The sequence below is a fragment of the Marmota monax genome, unplaced genomic scaffold, assembly GCF_021218885.2.
Source record: "Marmota monax isolate L192 unplaced genomic scaffold, Marmota_monax_Labrador192_F-V1.1 WCK01_AAM20220418_F8-fsc00052, whole genome shotgun sequence".
In the NCBI taxonomy this organism is placed as follows: domain Eukaryota; kingdom Metazoa; phylum Chordata; class Mammalia; order Rodentia; family Sciuridae; genus Marmota; species Marmota monax.
Genome location: NW_026693473.1, coordinates 5,547,713 through 5,561,471, shown reverse-complemented (window position 1 = coordinate 5,561,471; position 13,759 = coordinate 5,547,713). Strand labels below are relative to the sequence as shown.

The window sequence follows — 13,759 nt, the reverse complement described above, 5'->3', positions numbered from 1 at the left end:
TTAAAATTATTTGCTTTGTTTTATATATTTTAATGTTTATAATTTTAATCTTCATGAGAGTGTTTATAAATGTATAGTGTTTAAGAAAATCTTCATATGAAATATTCCCATACCCACCTAATTGACTGTATAATCATGTACTGATTTTTTAAATTTTTAATTTAAATTCCTGGAGAGACTTTTGCTGTCATTATTCCATTTGTTAAAAGTCCCTATAGTCCCCCGACAGGAGCTACAAAAATTGCAGGCAAAGTGCCAATAAGGGGATAATTAGCCTCTACAGGGCTGGTCTGGAAACTCTAAACCTATTAAGTAGTGATAAATATCAATCAATTCAGTTGTTCGTTCTTTCTTTCTTTTCTTCTTTCCTTTCTTTCTTTCTAAAATTGTATTTATTTTAGAGTGCTGGATATTGAACTCAGGGTCTTGCAAGTGCTAAGCATGTACCCTATCACTGAACCACACCCGTAGTCCAATGAACTCAGCTTTAATCCAAAAAACAGAAGCCCTGACTTCCATCAGTCTTCTCTTTTAGCTAGCTTTTCTTTACTGGGTGAAAACACTTATTTCCATGTTTCCCCTAATGCAAAACTTCTGGAGGATTCTTCTCCTTTGGCTGTTCACATAGTCAGCAGTCAATCGCACCCAACATTACTTGTGTGTATTTTTATCTTGCCAGAAAATCCTCTGTCCAGAACCTGGCTGCTCTGTATTCTTCCTTGATGAACTTCAATCCTGTAGCCTGTGATCCCTCACCCACCTGTGTGAATACAGCCCTGGGAACCACCCTGCAGGTGGGTGGTTCAGTCCTCGCACGCTCACCATCACACTAAGCGTAAGCTCAACACCTTTCCCATCCTGCTGTGGTTCTGACCTGCCCCATGGTCCAGTCCCATAAGTTCCAACCCTGGGAGCCTCTTGATCATTTATTTTGGTCTCTATCACTCTCATTTCAGAACCTTAGCTCATTCATGTCAACACTGCATATTTTTTCCTTATTGTTCTTTTCTTGTTTTTAAAAATTTTTTGGCATAGCATACCCTAATTCTAGGTAGCAATTTTTATATTAGCTCTATTGGAATAAGAAATGTACCACACATAATAAAAATTTATAGAATGAGATCTTAAAATGACTATATTTTATCCAACATTGGAATTTTGGTATCAGCTCTCTTGTGGTTAATATTTGCTTGGTGAAATTTTGTTTTCTATAATATTGCTTTAAATTTCCATGTCTCCTATACAGTATATACCTCAGTTATGATTAAAATATCTCATTGAAAAGTGTTTGTATTTTAATTAATGTATTGTCTATACTTGTGTTTATTGTGATTCCCAATATACTTAGGCTTATTTCTGTCATCTTTTGTTTGTATTTTCTATTAGTAAGTTCTCTTTGCTTCTCCTCTCTACCTCTGTTGGATTGATCAAGATTACTTTATTCTTCTTATTTCCCTCTGTGAGTACTAAAATTATGCATTCTATTTTTTATTCTTCTAGTGGCTATCCTCATATTTTCTAACATACTCATTTATATATTCTAACAAAATCAAAGTTAATTCCCACTTTTAGCTTGTTCGCAAATCAGATGAGGATCTCAGTTTGTTTACTCTCCATTTTATTTTAGTTATTTTTTCTTTCTTATCACTGTACTCAATATTACATTATATTTACCACAATATTCTACCATTTCTGTACTCACTGTATCTTCTTGCATCTAATTCTTCTCTCCTGGGTTCAATTTTTTTTTTGAAGCAAGTTTTTAGAACAGTAAAATTTCTTAGTTCTGGCATGTCTGAAAATATCTGTATTTTACTCTCATTATTAAATTGGAGTTCAGCAGGGCAGAGAATTCTAGGTCACAAAGATTTTACATTGGAACATTAATATTCTTATTTCATCTCAGTCTCTAGGGTGGAGACTATATATATATTTCATTTTGAATAGTTTCTACTACTATGCCTTCAAGTATACTTATAATTTTCTCTTGCAACAGCTCATCTACCCTCAGTTCCATGCAGTTTTTAAAATTTTAATCTCAAGCATTGTAGTTTTCAACATGGACCTTTTAAAATATCTTCCATATCTCTATTCAGCTTTTTGAATGTATGGAGCACTGGAACTCTTTTTATGTTCATGCCTGCTAGTTGTAACATCTGTGTCAATTCTGGGTCAGTTTCAATTTATCAGTTTTCCCCTTCATTACAGGTCATATTTTCCTGATTCTTTGCGTGCATTGTAATTTTTACTCAATGCCAAGACATTGTGAATTTTACCTTAGTGGATATTATATATTTTCGTATTCTTGTAACCATACTTGAACTTTGTCCTATGATACAGTTAAATTATCTTGAAATTATTTGACCCTATAAGTCTTGTAGGCAGAACTAGAGCCATGTTCACATCAGGGTTTATTATTTTCTACTGATAAAGTAAGACATCTCTGTGTACTCTGATGCCCCACATAAGTGAGAATTTTTGTTTTGTTTTTTTGTCTTGCTAATGGGAATAGGAACTATACTGTTCCCAGAACTGAAATCTGGAAACTCAAAACAGTATGCTGGGCTCTTTGTAGGGCTTACTTTGTTGTATTTTGCTCACTGTCTCTCTGGTATCACCCTGGTATCTGATGTCCAGTGTCTTAAAAATTATTGTTTCTTATATTGTGCCCATTTTAGAAAAATATTGTGGGCAGGGAAGTCAATCTGATCCTTGCTTCTCTGTCCTGGTCAGAAGGAGAAGCCTCACATCTTCCCTCCCAACTGCAACTTCCTCTCCTTCCCTTTGGCTTATTCAGGTGCTCATACAGGTTGAGCATCTCTAGAAATACTCAATGCTTCAAAATTGGAAAAGTTTTCAGCACCAACATAATATTCAAAGAGCTTTGGAGTTCAGATTTCAGAATTAAGGACATTTAACTGGTGAAGTCTATGTAAATATCCCCACGACCATCAAAAAAAAAAAAAAGAAAAAAGAAAAGAAAAGAAAAACAACTCCCCAAATCTGTAACACTTCTGTTTCCAAGCATTTTGGATAAGAGACACTCAATCTGTATTTTGACATTTCTTTAACCCTACAGGGATCTCTAGTTCTGGGAGCCCTTTACTTTCTCTAAATCTGTCAATCCTCTCCCTTCTTATGTATCTTAATGCCATGACCTATTACTTCAGTAATGTTCTTGCAATGTCCTAGACTCCCCTGTCTTGTCTGCTCATTTAATCCAGCTGATTACATTGAAGATGCTCAATACACTCTTTAATGAATGTATGAATAAATGAATGCAAAAAAGGAACATATATTTAGTTAATTTCTAAGAGCCTCTTTGCCTATATTTCAAAGCTAAACAATTTTAAAAAATTAAAGTTTTATAATACTTACGTATCTTTCATTAGTATAGATAATAATTATATATAAAGTTAGGTAATCCTTTATATATAATTTTTTTTTCCAATTTTACCTTACTTAGAATGTGTATTTATCAATTTTCCCCGGTAAAAACCATGGATCTATGGGTCACAACTAAGTCATTAACAGAAAAATATAATGTTTAAACAAAAAGGAAATTTAGAGAGAACTTGATATTACTTTCTAGTTTTACAGATGAGAAAATAGGTTTTGAGAAAATAAATGATTTGGTGAAAACATTTTTCAAAGTTCAAATTGTTTTTCAATGGTAGAATTGGGATTAAAACCAAAATTCCTGATTCTAACACAGTGTTTTTGCACACCACTGCCTAGATCTGTTTGTGTTCAGTACTCTGTGTGTGCAGACAATTTGTGCTTTCCACTAGAACTTGACCTGGCTTCCCAGTGATGCCATTAGCTCATCAATGATGGAGCAATCCTGTTATTTCTAGAGCAAGGCCATGTAATCTGACAGCATGAATTACAACAGGAGCAGCATAGCATTTGATTATGTCCTTACACGTAGGTTAAACATCCTTTGAAACATAGGTCAGTAACTTTGCTATAGGAGATTCAGTAAGTTCATATCCCTACTGTGTAGCATCTAATGTGTAGAATCTTAGGCTAATAATAATAACTCTGCAGATTAATACATGGACAGTATAATAAATTCAGCTGAGATACAGAAAACATTATACCCTAAAAATTTGTTCCCTAAATATGGAAAAAATTGCAAGATGAATGAGAAACTTTCTTATCTGACCAGACCATAACATTAGTCTGACCCACTACATATAGGACCTAATATTCATGGTTAGTGGAGATTGGAACAGTAGGGGAAAGCGAAAACAATACTAAATGTGAATGTCACTTCAATGTATAAGTTTGAAATTCACACACACACACACATATGTGCACACATGTGTGTGTGCACATGCACACACATCTGTTGAGCTGAGCCAAAATTTGAATTCCTGTTTGAATTAAGAGCCAAAATGTAAATACTGAGTTGGAGCCAAATGTACACAATTTGCAAATATGACTTGGGCTAAGGTGGTCATTCTGATGTTTACCCAATGTTCCCAGCTCTGCACCTTCTAGATACATAACTCCATAGTTTTTCCGTTTCCTTGTGATTGAAAGGGCTATGTGATCCGTTCTGGTCACTGATGTTAAGTCGCCTGGAGCATTTAATTGTGAGTGCAAGAATCTTCAGAATTTTCTTTCTATCTGGGATGGCAACTGGCAACTTTAAAAATTGGTCCATCATCCCAAGTCCCCAATTGTCTACAATGAACAGAGCCCCTGAGTGAAACTTTATGAACATGTGACATTAGCAAGAAATAAGTCCTGGGTTGGGGTTGGGGCTCAGTGGTAGTGCACTTGCCTAGCATGTGTGAGGCACTGGGTTCGATTCCTAGCACCACATATAAATAAATGAATAAAATAAAGGTCCATCAACATCTAAAGAAAAAAAGAAATAAGTCCTTATTGTTTTAAGTCACCACAATTTTAGAGTTGTTTATTATCACAGCCTAACCTAGCTTATCCTGGCAGATACATGTGCTCTGAATCTCTTCTCTGGATGAGTCTTGGGGATGAGTATTGGTGGAGATCCAAAAACATTGAAAGAATGGCAAGAAACGATACAGCTAAGAAAGGGAGGGAGATGAAATGGACCCATACTAAGGTACAAACTGAATGTGATTTTGGAAGACTTAGTGGATTTTATTGTTGTTGCTGTTACTACTACTGCCATGATTATTAGTATTAGCATTTAAAAAAAATCTGAAGATTATTGCCATTGTGTGTAATGACTCATCCTTGATGGTGCGTAGAGATACAGAGGGAAGAGAGATCATTCTAGTATTTAGAACACTCTGGTTAATGCAATAGCTATTCTTATCCTACCTAGTGTAAGTTTATTCGTCTGAGTATTTATATTTTCTGTCTCCCAATGGACTACACAATTCTTCTAATTAATTATATATTTTATATTTTTTGGTGTACTTTTTGGGACAGTACTGAAGCACAGTAAAATCAAACTAAAGGCCAGCTTTACTTGCTATCAGGGAACTGGCATCAGAATCCACTGTTGACCATCTCTTGGGCTGACTCACAATAGATGGATCGATTCTCATCTTTTCATCTCCTGCAGCTTCCAGAATATTTAATGAGAATCATGAGCAAGAGGGTGGGGTACAGCAGAGAGGATAAGTGCATTTTCAATCAACACTGTCTTTGGAACTTAGGTCCTTCTCACTGGCAATCGACTCAGTGAAGCAAACCAAATGAGAGACATTTTTCAAATGTGACTTCTCATAACAGTTTAGTTTTTTTTTTGGGGGGGGAGGGGCATGTGCTCTGTTGGGTTGATTTTCCTGTTCATTGCTCCTGGCCTCTGGTGCTTTTATTTCTTCAATCTTCTCATTTTCTATTCTTAATTAGAAATAATCCATAGAACCTCAGAAGTCAAGAATATATTTAAAAACTCATGGATGGGTAATAGAAATACAATGTGTTGAGAGAAGGAGCTGGAACTTCAGAGAATTCTTTGAATTGTCACTGACACAACCATACTGTAGTTTTCCACACCTGAATGTGCACCTGGGTATCCACTCTCTGCTTGGTCCTTTGATTATGGATCCTTTCATGAGAATGTCTTTGCTAGGTTTTCAATTGCCTTTCCTATTTACCTGTCCTGGCTCTTCATCCTAGATTTTGGCTTTACACATCAGATCATGCATCAAATGTGTCTTCTACTCTTATATTATCAGGAATTCAAGGAGCATGATACTTGCTCTTGCCAGGTAGGACATTATTCTGTAGAACTCCTTCTTAAACCTCAGTGGTGCAACAGAGGCACTTACCTACTGATTGGACTAAAGATGGAGAATATACCTCTCTGTATTTATTCACACTAAAGAGTCTATACATACTATGCAATTTCACTTACTGTGTATCAAGCACTAATATAGGCATTGGGGATATAACAGTGAAAAAAGGAGACAAAACTGCTCTCATAAAACTTAAATGGTAGCAATCACCAATCTGATTACTGGCATAATTTGACATGGATCCTATAAGACTACTGTCATTCTTCATCCAAGTAATGATTGACCTCTGCATGTAAGTTTAAAAGTTTTTGTGTTTCACCGATGAGGTCTGAGTCATGTTCAAAATTAAATTTTTATCAGGATAAACTAAAAAAAAAGGCAGCATATTAGGTATGGTTAGAAAATCCCTGCTGAGCACATGAAAATAGAAAATTACCAAATGTCACATTCAATTTCTCACAGCCACAAGAAGAATGTGATTTTTGTTGCCATTATATAACTTGAATCTGGTACTAGACCTGAATTGAGATGAACTTGCCCCATGCAGTCCTTAACTGGAGAGGCTAACTAATGTCATACCCCTCCTGGCAGAAAACTCTCTGGTCTTAGTCTTTCAATGTGTCTTGCTAGATTCAGGGCTTAGTACTAGATGGGACCTATCACACCATGAATGGGAGCAAGTCTGTACGTTCTGCTACCCTGAGCTCCCCCAGTCATTTGGTTCCAACCTCAAAATCTTGTCTCATGGGCATAAACTGATATATCTGGGAGGAAAAAGCCAGATTCTCCTTAACTCCTAAGCCTGTTGCACATAATGAGTTCTAAGTGGGGTTTGGGGAGAAGAAGTGGAAAAACTACACTTATACCACAACTGGGAAGGAGTAAGCCATTTTCCTGCTGCCAGGGACTCTAATCTAGATCGAGAATATCTATTACTTGAGCCCAAGGAACAGATTCTATGTGAATTATGATCCCACAACTCTAGCATGAATTCCTGCACCTCTTTACCAGGTCTCCTGGGACCCTGTCCTCTTTGTGATAAAGCAAAACAGGACATTCTCTGTCTCTGTTCTGGTGACTGGGTTGGGTCTCCGAGCGGGCATCGTTGGAAACTCTGTTTTCTGCTGTGGTTGAAACTTTTTTATCAAGCTAGCCTGCAGGGGCCCTGCAGTCTACTGGGAGTTAAGGGATATAACCAAAAGGAATATTTTAAACCTACTAAGGACAAAACAAATACTTTATCACACTGTGGTGCCCTTCTGAGCTTCTAGAGATGTATGACTGGTATATTCCATGAACTCCCATATTCATAGAGAATGTGAACCAAAACTTGATTTATTTTCAATGATCTCCTCATGTGAACTTAAATGAGATGGAAGCCACACCTTAGGTGAGTTTCTCAACACTCTGGATGGAATCCAGGTTCCTTTCACCTGGTGGAGGCTGGGAGAGCAGTCTGAAGTTCCCACTTGACTTCCAGGGCACATTCTTGGGCACTGTCTTGCCTCCAATGGAGTCATGAAGGCTAGAGAGAGGCCATCTTACCACCGAGCTCTTGCCTGCTCCTAGATTCCCCATCTCTCTTTTGTGGTACTGAAAATCAAATCCAGGCCTTGAGCATGCTAGGCAAGTGCTCCACACTGAGTTACACCCCAACACTCCTAGATAAAACTAAGTCTTCACGCTTTGGGGGGGTGGGATAATAATGAAGAGAGATTTCTAAAACCTTGTGTGTGCCTCATCTCTTTCTCTCCTCCAACACCCGCAGCCTCCTTACCAACTATCCACCTGAGACCATCTGGACTAATTTCATTATCCCTGGTCCCTGATTGTGACAGTCACCAGAATTCAGGTCTTCCCTCCACCCCTTGTCTTCTCCACCACACTTCCTACCTCAATTTTCAGCTGTATTGTTCTCTACAATATGTGTCTCCACCTGACATTTTACATATTTTACCTAGTCATAGTCCCACCAGAGTGTCAGTATCATGAGAGCAGGGATTCTTATCTTTTTTTTTTTTTTTTGAGGGGGTGTTTTTGCTACTAGAATAGTACCTGGCATATGGTAGGTATTTAATAACTATTTGTTGGATGAATAAATGAATGAACAAATTAGATACCCAGTACTTCTTGAGAATCACTAATTATTAACAAAACTCATTATCTTTTTTTTATGGACAAATGACCCCCTCATGTTAGCCATTCCCATAGTCTCTTGATAATTGTGGGACTCTCCAGAATCCGTCATTATACTACTTTGAGCATAATCCTTGACACTCCTCCTTTGAGTCTTTTACCAAAGAGACTGTATCCAATGTCATATTGGTGCTCTCCTCTCTCAGCCTTTCATACTCCCCCCTCCTAGTATATTCTTTTATGAAATATTTAATCCAGAAGAAATCAATTACCTAGATTTATAAGGTCTGTGGCATGATAGAAAACTGGCTGTGGGGATGGCCAAAGTGTTCACATTTGCAACACCATTGTACAATACATTGGGCTGATACCTGTCTCACTTTAATTTCTGAACTACTCACTGCTCAGACACCAGAAATGCTGGTTTGATGGCATCTCTTAGATCTATGTACCTGTCTGTCTAGTCCTATAAGCAGTCTTTCTAAACCATTAAAGTGGGATGCCATCCCTTTTTTTCTGCAACACCAACCAATCACTTGTAAGCTGTAAGGTCCCCCTGTATAATGACCTATTTTATCACCAAGCTTGCCCATGTAGCCTTGCAAAGTGGACACATAGTACCTAGACCATCTGTGACTGCCTGGTTTTGAGGCCTATGACCTACAGCTCTCTAACTAATTTGTTGATTGGACAGTTCCAGAAATACTAAAGAATAAAGCAATATATCAAGATCTTCAATACCAAAGGAGAACATAGGAAGAGTCTGAGAAGGATAAGACCTTCCATTTCCATTGCTCATTTCTAATTGGCAGTGGAGAAAATCAACTGTATAAATCTGTTTTATCACCAGCTCACTCCTTTCAGGGTCAAGATGCTCGCTCACGCAAGTCCTCATGAATCTATGAGATACCAGAGCAACATGTAGACTGCCATAAGTGTACGCAACACTCAGAGTGGGTGCCACACTAATGAAAGCTAAACTCTAATTCTATATCAACTGTTTCAATCTCTACCCACCTAGGTACATCCCTTTGCCCTGATGCATGCCCTAACCACCATCCAGAAGGACCCAGAAGAACCCAAAACTCCACATTATGTTCAGATAGAAGGACTCTTAAAAGGTCACCATTGACAGGCAACAGAATCCTTGGACATCCTTACAAATAGAGAAACACTCTTTATTTGACCATCCCAGAAAGGCAGATAGCATAGAAAATCCCTCCCTTCTCAGTGCTATTTCTGACCCACTAAATTCTCCCTGTGGCTTCTAATGACCACAATTATGTATAGTGGGCATGGCTGGATTGTCATGCATGCCACTGGAGCATCTTTGATGGACACTAATGAGCTGGGAGATAGCACTCACACTACAGAGACTCCCCCCAGGGTAGGACAGGTTTGCAGAACTGGTGGAGACAGGTTTCAAACGACAGATGCATGAACCAGCTGCATATCTTCCCTGACTCCCTGACTTGAGATTCCACTGGTCATAAAGCCCAGTCTAAAGAAGAGCAGTGTCAGAGGCCAGGCAGGCCCTTGAGCTTCTGAGACCATGAAAGCGGCTACATTCGGATGGCCCCATGTCAACAGAAGGAAGAGATGTTAGTGCTCACCAAAATGATAATCTTACCCTTCACTTCTGGCTGCACATTGAGTTTTCTAAACTTGACTAGATTATGAATTTGGAATGGATCTAAAGGACTTACTTCTTCAGTAAGTCTTTTTGACACCTCTCCTGTGCACATGTAGTTGTGTACACATACCACACGTGCACACACAAATCTGCCCCTGTTCTTGGATGATGGTCTGAGAACCCTCCCATGGACACGTGGCACCACCTGCCCTAGTTCACTCCTCTGCATTTCACGCGCTCTCCTCCAGCCCAACCTGTTTTCTGACACGCTCAGTCCCTGTGCCACAGCTGGCACGAACTATGTTTTAAAAGGAATGCTTGTTTCCATAGCACATTTTGGAGGCTAAAGCCCAACAAACACACATTCACACTGGATCTTTCATCAATATGGAGTTTCTAATCACAAGCTCTGTGACCCATATATATTCAACTCTCCGAGGCCCTGTGTGGAATAGCTACAGCAGATGGTAAGTCCTAGACTGTTCCCTGCTTACCACACTCATGGGCTGCTGACACAACTCTCTGCAGGTACCCACAGCTCCAGGCTAGTGTTCCTTCCTCACCCCACCTTTCTCTCCCCCAGCATATTTTCTTTCCTACTGGTGTCTCTATGTTAAAGCTGAAATAACTCATCGATTATTCTCGGTTGGGCATACTGTGAGTACAGAGAATGAAAATAGCAAGCAGCTCCCGTGGGACTATCACCCTCATCTAGAATATAACTGACTGTTGATTATTCTATGGGATTTAGAGAGTGACTCTATCATATGCTCTGTTCTTTGAGGATAGGATCATCTCTAACCCATTTTTGTAGGCTGTTTAGTGGCTCTTGTGGGGTATGATATATAATAAGTGCTTAATAAATGGTTACTGAATAACTGAGTGGTCCCAGTGGCCATATGGGAGGAAGAAGATATAAGAATATCAGTGAGCTGGGGGACAGATGAGGGAAATTCTAGAAATCTAACTTCTAAAACCTTGGGCTCCTGGATGTTCAAAGGCCATATGGAAGTTAAAGAGAGACATCTCCTCGTGACCCACAGGGTCATTGTATGTGAGATTCAATGGGACACTCCACTCTCTCACCACCAGTCAGTGCAAAAGTGGAGAAATGACCAGAAGACAAAGTACCGGGAAAAGGGGAGAGAATGATAGATTTTAATATCTGAGAATGTGATTTATCAGCCATCAGATTTAACAAAATTGACTCTCATTTTGCTGTGTGCCTTCAGTGAAACAGAAAACTTTCAATTATCTCTACTAATGGAATGGAAGTAATGGTACATGTAATCAAAATACCATTTCTCTTTGACTTGGGAAAGTATTATGTGTGCTTTACCCCCAGCAGGTTTGCTTTGATAATGATTAGTTCTAGCTTGGGTTAATAATAAAATGCTTTAGCATTTTCTCTGTATAATACCCAGTAGGAGAAGAGGAAAAATGTGTTTTTGGCAGAGGAAACTCATGCAAGGCTGAAACTTCCCGTGGTCATGGATACCTTACTTGTGGCAAGTGGGGTTCTGAACAGAACAAAAGGCAAAGTATGACTATATGTTCTGGATCTTAATGACCCAGGGTTGATGCCCCAGGACAATGCTGTTGCTGGTTATGAAGAGGGCTAAGGGAGGCAGAACACTGGACTAGGGGGAGGAGACTATGGTTCTTATACTTGATAGCCCAAGGGAGGCCTCATAGTCCCTTTGCATCTCAACTCTCTTATCTGTGAAATGTAATCATGACATCTGTTCTGTCTACCTAATAGTTTAACTGGTTGGGAGGTAGTAGGCAGAGGGCTTGTGAAAGTATTCAGTTATAAAAATGCAAAGCGTTGGCAGATGAGCAATGACACACTCTCAGCACTTCCTTTTCTGGCCTGAACTCCTCAATACTTGGAGTCTTGGGCTGTGGCTTTTGAAACTTATTCTATTAAAAAATTTGTTCCATTCCTTGAGGATTCTGCTTTTTGAGAACAGCTACTTTGATAATGTCTATGCATCCCAATCAATGAGCACATTCTTCCTCATGTGACAGTTTCATTTTAACAGGAACTTTCTAGTTATAATTACTTAGTCTTTCTCAAAGTGTGGTCCCTGAACCAGCAGACTCAGTATTACCTGTGAATTTGTTAGAAATGTAAATCTGTGTGTCCAACCCAGTCCTGATGAATTGCAAACTCTGGAGTGAGGCCCAACAATATGTTTTGACAAGCTCTCTAGTTGATTCTGATGTATATCCACCTTAGGGAACCACCACTGTATCCCAGAGGAGAAAAATGAAAGGTAGAAATTGGGCACTGGGACATGCCATAGGAGTTGGCTTGGGGACTTCTCAAATCACACTATACAGCAGGCTATTTAGAGCTGGTCTCAAAGTGACATGTTAAACCATGTTAAATTCACTGTCACACTTATAAAAGGGAATATATTTATAATAGATTCATTCACATATTATACATAATACATATAGGTATGCATTTTTATGTGTATATGTTGTGTATATAAAGATGACTCAGTACATCATTTTCTCAGGTCTTTCTCCTAACTGCCTTTACTTAAAAATGCATCCTGAACTCTAACACGCCCCACCTTTCTTCCTTATTTTTCTTTGCAGCATCTATCCCCTTCTAATATGCTGTGTGATTTACTTATTTACTCTATTTATTGTCTGTTTCTTCAAACGAGAAGGTATGCTCCCTGAGGACATTGTGTCTTATTCACTGCTGTGTCCCTAGCTCTGAGAACTGTGCCCTGGCATCGAGTATACACTCAATACATATTTGTTGAATTAATGAGAATGAGCAACTGCTGGATCTGGAAGATGGGAAAATACTGGGGTTGGACCAAAACACTAAAACACCTGTATGCCTCCTTAACAAGCAATGTCACTTAACAGGGGAACCTTGCCTTTCTCTCTTTTCCTGCTTTGGGCTCTGAGATAAATCTGCAAACAAGTTTTTGGTCAGTATCATCCTCGGGGATTTAGTTTATTGTACTGTTTATCATTTCAAAATGTACTCTCTTGGTTTTGCTACAGGCAGGATAGTGTCTTGATTGATTGATATATTGGCTGGGGTCAAGGGGTAGCCTATAGCCATATGATCTTAGGCATACTGCTGGAGCAAATAGTATCTCTGGATCTCAACTTCATCTCAAAGATCTCAAGATCCCTTCCAATTGTTATTTGTATATTCATTTGTGTGTTACTTGATTAATGTCTGTCTCCTTTACTGGTGAGCTCCATGAGAACAGGGTCTGTTGGCTCATTTACTTCAAAATTCCCAGCATTTGATGAATACATGCTGAGAAAACAAATCCCCATGGAAACCAACTGGTGATTTCAGCCTCATCAGGCTGTGCTCTTCACAACAAAGTCCAAGGTACGGGGATGTATGTTGCAAAGATCTTGGCCTGAAAAAGCTCTTCACTCACACAAGGAAGAGCAGGAGGTTGGTCTGCACCCTGAGGGCACAGAGAAGCTGCATAGCTCACTGATATGGACAGTGGTGGGAGGTGTGCAAGGGCAAGCCTGGGCACCTGGGCCACCAGCCTGGTGGTTTGGAAAAGCATGAATTTGAGGATGACAGATGTGATCTGCTATATTCTAGCTTCAAGTTATTTACTTCTCTCAGCCTCTTCATTTGGAAAATGAAGACAACACCACCTGCCTTTTTGGACAGTTGTGAAAAATAGGAGGAGTTTATCAAGTGCCTTCCTAGCATCTGGCGTGAGAAAGGTGCTCAGGAAATGGA

The 13,759-nt window shown here is 39.0% G+C and overlaps 1 protein-coding gene across 15 annotated transcripts in view; it reads right to left on the bottom strand.

Moving 5' to 3' along the window:
• Window positions 1-13,759, bottom strand: part of Kalrn (kalirin RhoGEF kinase) — a 636,773-nt gene that overhangs the window by 166,997 nt on the left and 456,017 nt on the right. The gene's annotated exons all lie outside the window — the stretch shown is intronic.